Source organism: Oncorhynchus keta, chromosome 1 (genome assembly GCF_023373465.1).
Source record: "Oncorhynchus keta strain PuntledgeMale-10-30-2019 chromosome 1, Oket_V2, whole genome shotgun sequence".
NCBI classification, from domain to species: Eukaryota; Metazoa; Chordata; class Actinopteri; order Salmoniformes; family Salmonidae; genus Oncorhynchus; species Oncorhynchus keta.
Genome location: NC_068421.1, coordinates 98858009 through 98871674, shown reverse-complemented (window position 1 = coordinate 98871674; position 13666 = coordinate 98858009). Strand labels below are relative to the sequence as shown.

Below are 13666 nucleotides of genomic sequence, written 5' to 3'. Positions count from 1 at the left end.
ACAGGTTACATACATACAGGTTACATACAGGTTACATACATACAGGTTACATACAGGTTACATACAGGTTACATTACATACAGGTTACATACAGGTTACATACATACAGGTTACATACAGGTTACATACATACAGGTTACATACAGGTTACATACATACAGGTTACATACAGGTTACATACAGGTTACATACATACAAGTTACATACATACAGGTTACATACAGGTTACATACATTACAGGTTACATACAGGTTACATAGGTTACATACATACAGGTTACATACAGGTTACATACATACAGGTTACATACAGGTTACATACATTACATACAGGTTACATACATACAGGTTACATACATACAGGTTACATACATACAGGTTACATACATACAGGTTACATACAGGTTACATTACATACAGGTTACATACAGGTTACAGGTTACATACAGGTTACATACATACAGGTTACATACATACAGGTTACATACAGGTTACATACATACAGGTTACATACAGGTTACATACAGGTTACATACAGGTTACATACATACAGGTTACATACATACATACAGGTTACATACAGGTTACAGGTTACATACATTACACAGGTACATACAGGTTACATACATACAGGTTACATACAGGTTACATACAGGTTACATACATACAGGTTACATACAGGTTACATACATACATGTCATACATACAGGTTACATACATACAGGTTACATACAGGTTACATACATACAGGTTACATACAGGTTACATACAGGTTACATACATACAGGTTACATACATACAGGTTACATACATACAGGTTACATACATACAGGTTACATACATACAGGTTACATACAGGTTACATACATACAGGTTACATACAGGTTACATACAGGTTACATACATACAGGTTACATACAGGTTACATACATACAGGTTACATACAGGTTACATACATACAGGTTACATACAGGTTACATACAGGTTACATACAGGTTACATACATACAGGTTACATACAGGTTACATACATACAGGTTACATACATACAGGTTACATACATACAAGTTACATATATACAGGTTACATACATACAGGTTACATACATACAGGTTACATACATACAAGTTACATATATACAGGTTACATACATACAGGTTACATACATACAGGTTACAGGCATAAATGCGACAGATAGGATACATACAGGTTACATACAGGTTACATACATACAGGTTACATACATACAGGTTACATACATACAAGTTACATACAGGTTACATACATACAGGTTACATACATACAGGTTACATACATACAGGTTACATACAGGTTACATACATACAGGTTACATATATACAGGTTACATACATACAGGTTACATACATACAGGTTACATACATACATGTTACATATATACAGGTTACATACATACATACAAGTTACATATATACAGGTTACATACATACAGGTTACATACATACAGGTTACATACATACAGGTTACATACATACAGGTTACATATATACAGGTTACATACATACAGGTTACATACAGGTTACATACATACAAGTTACATATATACAGGTTACATACATACAGGTTACATACATACAGGTTACATACATACAAGTTACATATATACATGTTACATACATACAGGTTACATACATACAGGTTACATACATACAGGTTACATACAGGTTACATACATACAGGTTACATATATACAGGTTACATACATACAGGTTACATACATACAGGTTACATACATACAGGTTACATATATACAGGTTACATACATACAAGTTACATATATACAGGTTACATACATACAGGTTACATACATACAGGTTACATACATACAGGTTACATACAAGTTACATATATACAGGTTCCATACATACAGGTTACATACATACAGGTTACATACATACAAGTTACATATATACAGGTTACATACATACAGGTTACATACATACAGGTTACATACATACAGGTTACATATATACAGGTTACATACATACAAGTTACATATATACAGGTTACATACATACAGGTTACATACATACAGGTTACATACATACAAGTTACATATATACAGGTTACATACATACAGGTTACATACATACAGGTTACATACATACAAGTTACATATATACAGGTTACATACATACAGGTTACATACATACAAGTTACATATATACAGGTTACATATATACAGGTTACATACATACAGGTTACATACATACAGGTTACATACATACAAGTTACATACATACAGGTTACATACATACAGGTTACATACATACAGGTTACATACATACAGGTTACATACAGGTTACATACATACAGGTTACATATATACAGGTTACATACATACAGGTTACATACATACAGGTTACATACATACATGTTACATATATACAGGTTACATACATACATACAAGTTACATATATACAGGTTACATACATACAGGTTACATACATACAGGTTACATACATACAGGTTACATACATACAAGTTACATATATACAGGTTACATACATACAGGTTACATACATACAGGTTACATACATACAAGTTACATATATACAGGTTACATACATACAGGTTACATACATACAGGTTACATACAGGTTACATATATACATGTTACATACATACAGGTTACATACATACAGGTTACATACATACAGGTTACATACAGGTTACATACATACAGGTTACATATATACAGGTTACATACATACAGGTTACATACATACAGGTTACATACATACATGTTACATACATACAGGTTACATACATACAAGTTACATATATACAGGTTACATACATACAGGTTACATACATACAGGTTACATACATACAGGTTACATACATACAAGTTACATATATACAGGTTACATACATACAGGTTACATACATACAGGTTACATACTAGTTACATATATACAGGTTACATACATACAGGTTACATACATACAGGTTACATACATACATGTTACATATATACAGGTTACATACATACAAGTTACATATATACAGGTTACATACATACAGGTTACATACATACAAGTTACATATATACAGGTTACATACATACAGGGTTACATACATACAAGTTACATATATACAGGTTACATACATACAGGTTACATACATACAAGTTACATATATACAGGTTACATATATACAGGTTACATACATACAGGTTACATACATACATGTTACATACATACAGGTTACATACATACAGGTTACATACATACAGGTTACATACATACAGGTTACATACAGGTTACATACATGTTACAGGTTACATACATACATGTTACATACATACAGGTTACATACATACAGGCTACATACAGGTTACATACATGTTACATACAGGTTACATACATACATGTTACATACATACAGGTTACATACATACAGGTTACATACAGGTTACATACATACAGGTTACATACAGGTTACATACAGGTCACATACATACAGGTTACATACAGGTCACATACATACAGGTTACATACAGGTTACATACATACAGGTCACATACATACAGGTTACATACATACAGGTTACATACATACAGGTTACATACAGCTCACATACATACAGGTCACATACATACAGGTCACATACATACAGGTTACATACATACAGGTTACATACATACAGGTTACATACAGGTCACATACATACAGGTTACATACAGGTTACATACATACAGGTTACATACAGGTTACATACATACAGGTTACATACAGGTTACATACAGGTTACAAACAGGTTACAGGTTACATACATACAGGTTACATACAGGTTACATACATACAGGTTACATACATACAGGTTACATACATACAGGTTACATACATACAGGTTACATACATACAGGTTACATACATACAGGTTACATACATACAGGTTACATACATACAGGTTACATACAGGTTACATACAGGTTACATACATACAGGTTACATACATACAGGTTACATACATACAGGTTACATACAGGTTACATACATACAGGTTACATACAGGTTACATACAGGTTACATACATACAGTTACATACAGGTTACATACAGGTTACATACAGGTTACATACAGGTTACATACATACATGTTACATACATACAGGTTACATACATACAGGTTACATACAGGTTACATACATACAGGTTACATACATACAGGTTACATACAGGTTACATACATACAGGTTACATACAGGTTACATACATACAGGTTACATACATACAGGTTACATACATACAGGTTACATACATACAGGTTACATACATACAGGTTACATACAGGTTACATACATACAGGTTACATACATACAGGTTACATACAGGTTACATACATACAGGTTACATACAGGTTACATACAGGTTACATACAGGTTACATACATACAGGTTACATACAGGTTACATACATACAGGTTACATACAGGTTACATACATACAGGTTACATACATACAGGTTACATACAGGTTACATACAGGTTACATACATACAGGTTACATACAGGTTACATACAGGTTACATACATACAGGTTACATACATAGAGGTTACATACATACAGGTTACATACAGGTTACATACAGGTTACATACATACAGGTTACATACATACAGGTTACATACAGGTTACATACATACAGGTTACATACATACAGGTTACATACATACAAGTTACATATATACAGGTTACATACATACAGGTTACATACATACAGGTTACATACATACAAGTTACATATATACAGGTTACATACATACAGGTTACATATATACAGGTTACATACATACAGGTTACATACATACAGGTTACATACATACAGGTTACATACAGGTTACATACATACAGGTTACATACATACAGGTTACATACAGGTTACATACATACAGGTTACATACATACAGGTTACATACATACAAGTTACATATATACAGGTTACATACATACAGGTTACATACATACAGGTTACATACATACAAGTTACATATATACAGGTTACATACATACAGGTTACATACATACAGGTTACATACATACAGGTTACATATATACAGGTTACATACATACAAGTTACATATATACAGGTTACATACATACAGGTTACATACATACAGGTTACATACATACAGGTTACATATATACAGGTTACATACAGGTTACATACAGGTTACATACATACAGGTTACATACATACATGTTACATATATACAGGTTACATACATACAAGTTACATATATACAGGTTACATACATACAGGTTACATACATACAGGTTACATACATACAGGTTACATACAGGTTACATACATACAGGTTACATACATACAGGTTACATACATACATGTTACATACATACAGGTTACATACATACAGGTTACATACATACAGGTTACATACAGGTTACATACATACAAGTTACATATATACAGGTTACATACATACAGGTTACATACATACAGGTTACATACATACAGGTTACATATATACAGGTTACATACATACAAGTTACATATATACAGGTTACATACATACAGGTTACATACATACAGGTTACATACATACAAGTTACATATATACAGGTTACATACATACAGGTTACATACATACAGGTTACATACATACAAGTTACATATATACAGGTTACATACATACAGGTTACATACATACAAGTTACATATATACAGGTTACATACATACAGGTTACATACATACAGGTTACATACATACATGTTACATACATACAGGTTACATACATACAGGTTACATACATACAGGTTACATACATGTTACATACAGGTTACATACATACATGTTACATACATACAGGTTACATACATACAGGTTACATACAGGTCACATACATACAGGTTACATACATACAGGTTACATACAGGTTACATACAGGTCACATACATACAGGTTACATACAGGTCACATACATACAGGTTACATACAGGTTACATACATACAGGTCACATACATACAGGTTACATACATACAGGTCACATACATACAGGTTACATACATACAGGTTACATACATACAGGTTACATACAGCTCACATACATACAGGTCACATACATACAGGTCACATACATACAGGTTACATACATACAGGTTACATACATACAGGTTACATACAGGTCACATACATACAGGTTACATACAGGTTACATACATACAGGTCACATACATACAGGTTACATACATACAGGTTACATACATACAGGTTACATACAGGTTACATACAGGTCACATACATACAGGTTACATACAGGTTACATACAGGTCACATACATACAGGTTACATACAGGTTACATACAGGTTACATACATACATGTTACATACAGGTTACATACATACATGTTACATACATACAGGTTACATACATACAGGTTACATACATACAGGTTACATACATACAGGTTACATACATACAGGTTACATACATACAGGTTACATACATACAGGTTACATACAGGTTACATACATACAGGTTACATACATACAGGTTACATACATACATGTTACATACAGGTTACATACAGGTCACATACAGGTTACATACATACAGGTTACATACATACAGGTTACATACATACAGGTTACATACATACAGGTTACATACATACAGGTTACATACAGGTTACATACATACAGGTTACATACATACAGGTTACATACATACATGTTACATACATACAGGTTACATACATACAGGTTACATACATACAGGTTACATACATACAGGTTACATACATACAGGTTACATACATACAGGTTACATACATACATGTTACATACATACAGGTTACATACATACAGGTTACATACATACAGGTTACATACATACAGGTTACATACATACAGGTTACATACATACAGGTTACATACATACATGTTACATACAGGTTACATACATACAGGTTACATACATACAGGTTACATACATACAGGTTACATACATACAGGTTACATACATACAGGTTACATACATACATGTTACATACATACAGGTTACATACATACATGTTACACACATACAGGTTACATACAGGTTACATACATACAGGTTACATACTTACAGGTTACATACATACAGGTTACACACATACAGGTTACATACAGGTTACATACATACAGGTTACATACAGGTTACATACAGGTTACATACATACAGGTTACATACAGGTTACATAACCTGGAGAGGGTGTGATTTGTAATTCTGTTTCTCTGTGTGTTTTCAGGGGAGGGTGTGACTGTCATTCTGTTTCTCTGTGTGTTTTCAGGGGAGGGTGTGACTGTCATTCTGTTTCTCTGTGTGTTTTCAGGGGAGGGTGTGACTGTCATTCTGTTTCTCTGTGTGTTTTCAGGGGAGGGTGTGACTGTCATTCTGTTTCTCTGTGTGTTTTCAGGGGAGGGTGTGATTTGTCATTCTGTTTCTCTGTGTGTTTTCAGGGGAGGGTGTGACTGTCATTCTGTTTCTCTGTGTGTTTTCAGGGGAGGGTGTGACTGTCATTCTGTTTCTCTGTGTGTTTTCAGGGGAGGGTGTGATTTGTCATTCTGTTTCTCTGTGTGTTTTCAGGGGAGGGTGTGACTGTCATTCTGTTTCTCTGTGTGTTTTCAGGGGAGGGTGTGACTGTCATTCTGTTTCTCTGTGTGTTTTCAGGGGAGGGTGTGACTGTCATTCTGTTTCTCTGTGTGTTTTCAGGGGAGGGTGTGACTGTCATTCTGTTTCTCTGTGTGTTTTCAGGAGAGAAGGGGAGGGTGTGACTGTCATTCTGTTTCTCTGTGTGTTTTCAGGGGAGGGTGTGCCTGTCATTCTGTTTCTCTGTGTGTTTTCAGGGGAGGGTGTGACTGTCATTCTGTTTCTCTGTGTGTTTTCAGGGGAGGGTGTGACTGTCATTCTGTTTCTCTGTGTGTTTTCAGGAGAGAAGGGGAGGGTGTGACTGTCATTCTGTTTCTCTGTGTGTTTTCAGGGGAGGGTGTGACTGTCATTCTGTTTCTCTGTGTGCTTTCAGGAGAGAAGGGGAGGGTGTGCGTGTGTTCTGGGACCGGCTAAGGGAACCCTCGTTCTCGTCTCGGTGGAACCCGTTCGCTACAGACTACCCATTTAGCACCTTTACCTACCACCCTGTCAGGAACATAGACCACAGGTTCACTGCTCTCTGTGAGGTGAGCTTTGTGATGTGTACCATCCTGCCACCCTACCATATTACATCCTACCATCTTACATCCTACCATCTTACATCCTTCCACCCTACCTCCCTACCACTATACCATCTTACATCCTACCACCCTACCACATACCATCTTACATCCTACCATCCTACCATATTACACCCTACCATCTTACATCCTACCACCCTACCATATTACACCCTACCATCTTACATCCTACCATCTTACATCCTTCCACCCTACCTCCCTACCACTATACCATCTTACATCCTACCACCCTACCACATACCATCTTACATCCTACCACCCTACCATATTACACCCTACCTTCTTACATCCTACCATCTTACATCCTACCACCATACCATCTTACATCCTACCATCTTACATCCTTCCACCCTACCCCCCTACCACCATACCATCTTACATCCTACCACCCTACCATCTTACATCCTATCACCCTACCATCTTACACCCTACCATCCTACCTCCCTACCACCATACCATCTTACATCCTACCACCCTACCATCTTACATCCTACCACCCTACCATCTTTTGTTTCCTCTCCTCTCTCCCTTCTCTCTCTCCTTCCTCTCTCTCCCTCTCTCTCTCCTTCCTCTCTCTCCCTCTCTCTCTCCTTCCTCTCTCTCCCTCTGTCTCTCCCTCTCTCTCTCCTCTTCTCTCCCTCTCTCTCTCCTACTCTCTCTCCCTCTCTCTCCTCCTCTCTCTCCCTCTATCTCCCTCCTCTCTCCCTCTCTCTCCTTCCTCTCTCCCCCTCTCTCTCTCCTTCCTCTCTCTCCCTCTCTCTCTCCCTCTATCTCCCTCCTCTCTCCCCCTCTCTCTCCTCCTCTCTCCCTCTCTCTCTCCTCCTCTCTCTCCCTCTATCTCCCTCCTCTCTCCTCCTCTCTTCCTCTCTCTCTCCCTCCTCTCTACCTCTCTCTCTCCCTCTCTTCCTCTCTCTCCCTCCTCTCTTCCTCTCTCTCCCTCCTCTTTCCTCTCTCTCCCTCCTCTCTTCCTCTCTCTCCCTCCTCTCTTCCTCTCTCTTCCTCTCTCTCTCCCTCGCTCTCTCCTCATCTCTTCCTCTCTCTCTCTCTCTCTCTCTCCCTCTCTCTCCCTCCTCTCTTCCTCCTCTCTTCCTCTCTCTCTCCCTCTCTCTTCCTCTCCTCTCTCCCTCCTCTCTTCCTCTCTCTCCCTCCTTTCCCCCTCCTCTTCCTCTCTCTCTCTCTTCCTCTCTCTCCCTCATCTATCTCTCCCTCCCTCCCTTTCTCAGGTCCAGAGTTTCCGTGAGCAGCTGATGGAGTCAGCCCAGAAGGCCCACCTAAAGATGCCCGTCCCTGGCAAGGCCAACGGGGTCCTGTTGCTGAATCAGCCCCTGCTCATCGAGACCTACGTGGGTCTCATGTCCTATATCGGTAACCAGAACAAACTGGGGTACAGTCTGGCACGGGGAAACATTGGGTTTTAAACTAGGATTTTGGCTTTGTGCTTTTCAATGTACAATACTACTTCATTACTTCACCCTATTTTACAGTTGTGTCCGAGTTACAGATTTGAAGTAATATTGTATATTTGTTTGTATACATCTGGTTTTAAAAGCTCTAGTGAGACATTTTTAAATATACGTTTGTACTTGATTTGCTTCTGAACACTTTTTTAAACATTTATTTTGTCAGATTTACAGATTTGAAGTAGTATTGTCTATTTGTATTTAATAGTTCACAGCATGGAAGGAAGTGTTTTTACCCTAATTTCAAATGTGCTTTAGAGGTGATTTGTTGGTTGGTTTTCTTGGCTTGTTCAACTAAAGTCTGTCTAAAATTGAAGCGTATGTAGTTCTCTATCATTAGGATTACCTACAGGACTAAGGGATAGTCTACTGTAATTTCATACTCAAATTACCATATTGAAACGTATGTAGTTCTCTATCATTAGGATTACCTACAGGACTAAGGGATAGTCTACTGTAATTTCATACTCAAATTACCATGCCAAATTGTTCCTGCCATCACAGTCAATAAAGATTTCACATTACCATCTGTGACTGTACATACTGATTTACAATCCTCTAACTGAGTCACTGAATGTACAAACAGACATTTCACCAGGCTCCCGAGTGGCACCAGCAGTCTCAGGCACTGCATCTCAGTGCTAGAGGCGTAACTACATACCCTGGTTCAATTCCTGGCTGTATCACAACCTGCCGTGATTGGGAGTCCCAGCGTGGTCTGGGTTTGGCCGGTGTAGACCGTCATTGTAAAGTAACGTCGTGAGTGGTGATTATGGTGCATTGTTTAGCTAGCTAGCTAGCTAGCTACATGTCTTTAACAAAAGACTCCACGATGCAAGTAAACATTGCGGGTGCGTTCGTAAATTCAGTCTGGTCGTCGACTCCGATTTCAGAGCATTCTCGTCTGAGTGTGCCAGAGTGCAGAATAACTGATGAATTTACAAACACTCAACCCGTTGAATATGGCCGGTGTCGGTAAACGGATAACTGGATACCATGGAAACGGCCTAAGCATCTCTGCTAGGGCTGGGTAAAATGGTCAGGGTTTGTGTCACCCCCTGACCTTATGTATTTATGTTTGAACTTAACCCCTAACCTATGTCTCTCTATTTAACCTAACCCTAAACTTAACCCCTAACCTATGTCTCTCTATTTAACCTAACCCTAAACTTAACCCCTAACCTATGTCTCTCTATTCTCTATTTAACCTAACCCTAAACTTAACCCCTAACCCATGTCTCTCTATTTAACCTAACTCTAAACTTAACCCCTAACCTATGTCTCTCTATTTAACCTAACCCTAAACTTAACCCCTAACCCATGTCTCTCTATTTAACCTAACTCTAAACTTAACCCCTAACCTATGTTTCTCTATTTAACCTAACCCTAAACTTAACCCCTAACCCATGTCTCTCTATTTAACCTAACTCCTAAACTTAACCCCTAACCTATGTTTCTCTATTTAACCTAACCCTAAACTTAACCCCTAACCTATGTCTCTCTATTTAACCTAACCCTAAACTTAACCCCTAACCTATGTCTCTCTATTTAACCTAACCCTAAACTTAACCCCTAACCTATGTCTCTCTATTTATGAGTGGGATTCTTGGGAACTGGGTTAGGGTTAGAGTTAAGGTTAGCCTAACCCCTAACCCTAACCTTAACCCCTAAACCTTAACCCTTAACCCTAACCTTAAACCTAACCCCTAACCTTAACCCCTAACCCTAACCCTAACCTTAACCCCTAACCCTAACCTTAACCCCTAAACCTTAACCCCTAACCCTAACCTTAAACCTAACCCCTAACCTTAACCCCTAACCCTAACCCTAACCTTAACCCCTAACCCTAACCTTAACCCTAACCTTAACCCCTAACCCTAACCTTAACCCCTAAACCTTAACCTTAAGCGCTAGCCCTTCAGTTGATCCAGAAGTCTTCACAAGGGCAGTAAAACAAGGAACGTTTGGACAAGTGGGGACCTATCGCCTATCGTTTCCACGAGAAAAAGGTCATTAAATAACTTGGCTGAGAGCCGAGCACATAAAGCACTGTAGTTAGTTAGAGCCCTCCAGACATATTTCACAGGGTTTCACAACGACATTAAAACTGTTGTTTCGCAAGAGGAACATTAAAATAAGATGTCATTCAGAGTTCTGTACTGCAATTACACTGCATCATGGCTTGAGAAGTCATTGAATCTTCTTTGTTTATGGACACAATACTGATGCTAAAGTTTAGAAGCCTTTAGTCCATCTTACATACCTGAATGACTGTTACCTACCTGAATGACTGTTACCTACCTGAATGACTGTTACCTACCTAAATGACTGTTACCTACCTGAATGACTGTCTACATACCTGAATGACTGTTTACGTCTCTGAATGACTGTTTACCCACCTGAATGACTGTTTACCCACCTGAATGACTGTTTACATACCTGAATGACTGTTTACCCACCTGAATGACTGTTTACATATCTGAATGACTGTTTACCCACCTGAATGACTGTTTACCCACCTGAATGACTGTTTACATACCTGAATGACTGTTTACCCACCTGAATGACTGTTTACATACCTGAATGACTGTTTACCTACCTGAATGACTGTTTACCCACCTGAATGACTGTTTACATACCTGAATGACTGTTTACATACCTGAATGACTGTTTACGTCTCTGAATGACTGTTTACCCACCTGAATGACTGTTTACATACCTGAATGACTGTTTACATACCTGAATGACTGTTTACGTCTTTGAATGACTGTTTACCCACCTGCATGACTGTTTACATACCTGAATGACTGTTTACCCACCTGAATGACTGTTTACCCACCTGAATGACTGTTTACCTACCTGAATGACTGTTTACATACCTGAATGACTGTTTACATACCTGAATGACTGTTTACCCACCTGAATGACTGTTTACATACCTGAATGACTGTTTACATACCTGAATGACTGTTTACATACCTGAATGACTGTTTACCTACCTGAATGACTGTTTACATACCTGAATGACTGTTTACATACCTGAATGACTGTTTACCTACCTGAATGACTGTTTACCCACCTGAATGACTGTTTACCCACCTGAATGACTGTTTACATACCTGAATGACTGTTTACCCACCTGAATGACTGTTTACATACCTGAATGACTGTTTACATACCTGAATGACTGTTTACCTACCTGAATGACTGTTTACATACCTGAATGACTGTTTACCCACCTGAATGACTGTTACCCACCTGAATGACTGTTTACCTACCTGAATGACTGTTTACATACCTGAATGACTGTTTACATACCTGAATGACTGTTTACATACCTGAATGACTGTTTACATACCTGAATGACTGTTTACCTACCTGAATGACTTTTTACATACCTGAATGACTGTTTACATACCTGAATGACTGTTACCCACCTGAATGACTGTTTACCTACCTGAATGACTGTTTACATCTCTGAATGACTGTTTACCCACCTGAATGACTGTTTACCCACCTGAATGACTGTTTACCTACCTGAATGACTGTTTACATACCTGAATGACTGTTTACCCACCTGAATGACTGTTTACCTACCTGAATGACTGTTTACCTACCTGAATGACTGTTTACCTACCTGAATGACTGTTTACCCACCTGAATGACTGTTTACATACCTGAATGACTGTTTACCCACCTGAATGACTGTTTACCTACCTGAATGACTGTTTACCCACCTGAATGACTGTTTACCTACCTGAATGACTGTTTACATCCCTGAATGACTGTTTACATACCTGAATGACTGTTTACCCACCTGAATGACTGTTTACATCCCTGAATGACTGTTTACCCACCTGAGTGACTGTTTACCTACCTGAATGACTGTTCGGTGATGGGTTATTGTAATGTCTCATGTCATCATCTTTCG

At 38.0% G+C, this 13666-nt stretch overlaps 3 long non-coding RNA genes across 9 annotated transcripts in view; 2 read left to right on the top strand and 1 right to left on the bottom strand.

The window, feature by feature from the left end:
* Positions 1-801: 801 nt before the first annotated feature.
* On the top strand, positions 802-2377 carry LOC127908965 (uncharacterized). Of its 2 annotated transcripts, XR_008069265.1 has the most exons (4): positions 802-1170; positions 1762-1851; positions 1923-2132; positions 2339-2377. It is a non-coding gene; the product is annotated as an uncharacterized LOC127908965 (long non-coding RNA). The 2 variants fall into 2 exon arrangements; XR_008069254.1 differs by lacking the exon at positions 2339-2377 and having other exon boundaries at positions 1923-2193.
* Positions 2378-3144: 767 nt separating this feature from the next.
* On the top strand, positions 3145-5188 carry LOC127908966 (uncharacterized). Of its 2 annotated transcripts, none has more exons than XR_008069295.1 (3): positions 3145-3291; positions 3366-3443; positions 5146-5188. It is a non-coding gene; the product is annotated as an uncharacterized LOC127908966 (long non-coding RNA). The 2 variants fall into 2 exon arrangements; XR_008069284.1 differs by lacking the exon at positions 5146-5188 and adding an exon at positions 5056-5098.
* Positions 5189-11562: 6374 nt separating this feature from the next.
* Positions 11563-13666, bottom strand: part of LOC127908931 (uncharacterized) — a 2431-nt gene continuing 327 nt past the window's right edge. The window contains exons 1-6 of one of the 5 annotated variants that reach the window (XR_008069076.1): positions 13553-13666; positions 13313-13512; positions 13114-13272; positions 12915-12974; positions 12195-12834; positions 11563-12134 (exon numbers count right to left, since the gene is read on the bottom strand). The exon at positions 13553-13666 is cut by the window's right edge and continues 327 nt beyond it. This is a non-coding gene — a long non-coding RNA (uncharacterized LOC127908931). Of the gene's footprint in view, positions 12135-12179; positions 13273-13312 lie in introns of those variants that run through there. The other 4 variants (XR_008069106.1, XR_008069070.1, XR_008069095.1 and 1 more) reach the window with 4 other exon arrangements.